Here is a 1,802-nt window from a genome sequence, read left to right as displayed (position 1 = left end):
ACAGGCTCGGGGAAAACAATCGCTCGCACCATCGTCCTTGAATCTTATGATACTAAGATAAATTTCTCTGTCTTCCGGAAACATGCTTAAATCATCTTTGATTTGACCATATGACTTTTAAATTATGTTTAAAGGTAATGGTTTGATTATTTTGTGAGCCCACGTAATTGTTCTCTCAACTGCTATGCTTATGTCTCCTAGAGTCGTCACAATCCCCAGTTCAATTCAAAACGATTTTAAATTATTTCACCATAGTTCATGCACCCCTGGTAAGTACAAAATGGCAACTGACTAGCCTCCAGCTTAAATGGTATAGCAGAGCGCAATTGAAGGGTGATAGTTCGAGTCCCGCTCAGAGCCTGGATTTTATTCCAGGCTTCCTTTGTACCTGCACTAAATTGCTATCTTAACTGCAGTGATCAGGCTCGCTTAGAATGTGAATTAAAGTGGCATGAATGTAACCGGCTAAAGCAAGTTTTCCTACCAAGGATACAAGAGCACACAGGAATACTCTGAAGCTTATAACCACCGCCCTATGCGCACAGCACACAACCGATTCACCTACCATCTTTGAGCTGCTTGAGTCATTTCGCGCGCAATCCTTCTCGAGATTTGATGGTTGCAAAAAATTGCGAGTCGATAATTAATCGGTATTAGCCTAGCGAAAGAAATGCAAAAACCTAGCAGGAAGGATTCGTTACTCAACAGTTGCGATTGAAGTTGATCGTGACTCTTTGTCAGTAAACGGTGACGATTTTGCCTAGCGGTTACGATTGCAATTTAAAATTGCAATTTAACAAAGAGTTTTAATTTTTCAGTTACGATCACAGTTTAACAACAAGGTGGTAAATCTGCACTAACGATTGTGGTTAACACAACGATTATGCACGATAAACTCGAAATCTCAACATCCTCCCCTCCCGGGCAAACCACGGCATTTAAACTTTGAACTTTCAATTTGAAGATGAATCTTTCAAATTCCCGCCCTCGGGCCAAAATAGTTTTCAAATGCCTACCTGTCGTCGGATTCGTCTGTCTGTCCAACTTTTGAAGACATTCTTTTTAAGCCAATCAAACGGGGTGCAGGGATATGCTGTTGGCTCGAGACACCTTCGTAATACAGATCATTTGTATCTCTCTCTCTCGTCCGCCTGTTCTGGTTGATCCAGCGTCATCTAGTTGGGGAAAAACATGGGCCCGGGATGACCACGTAATTCCATTCACTATCAGATTGGCCATGTAGCCAGCATGGTTGCTCTGATAGTGTAGTGGTGAGTAGTGGTGATGACACCAACCGGTAACGGGTGACGTGGGTTGAAATCCCGCTCAAGGCATAAAAAGTTTTTCTCCCAATGAAAAATGTCATTCAGGGGTTGTCCGTCCTTGGTCCTTTCAAGGAGTCTGTAAGTCGATTTTCTCGTGGGAACGTGCTCAATACGTTGAAGCAGAGCGGGAATAAATATTTTAACAGGAAAAAAGGACGCAACTGCATTTCCCGACAAGCCTGTTTCGTGAATCGCTTCACTCTCAGGGGTTTAAACCCCTGAAACCTGAAGAGTGAAGCGATTCACGAAACGGCTTGTCGGGAAATGCAGTTGCGTCCTTCTTTCCTTTAAATTTAAAAAAAAAAAAAAAATTATAATATATATATAATATATATCTATATAATATATACATATTAGATATGAGGAACTGGAAATCCAAAAAGTAGTTACGAGCCAGTACGAATTACTGACTGATTCATTTTGCATGAAGAAACACATATGCCGTGAGAGGGAATCGAACCCGCGTTCCCTGGATAA

At 41.6% G+C, this 1,802-nt stretch overlaps 1 pseudogene; it reads right to left on the bottom strand.

Moving 5' to 3' along the window:
* The window catches only part of LOC138013938 (oxysterol-binding protein-related protein 8-like), a 12,125-nt pseudogene extending 11,557 nt beyond the window's left edge, over positions 1-568 (bottom strand).
* Between the last annotated feature and the right edge of the window lie 1,234 nt (positions 569-1,802).

Source organism: Montipora capricornis, chromosome 8 (genome assembly GCF_036669925.1).
Source record: "Montipora capricornis isolate CH-2021 chromosome 8, ASM3666992v2, whole genome shotgun sequence".
Taxonomy (NCBI): domain Eukaryota; kingdom Metazoa; phylum Cnidaria; class Anthozoa; order Scleractinia; family Acroporidae; genus Montipora; species Montipora capricornis.
The sequence above is the reverse complement of the archived record's forward strand: the minus strand, read 5'-3'. Positions and strand labels throughout refer to the sequence as shown.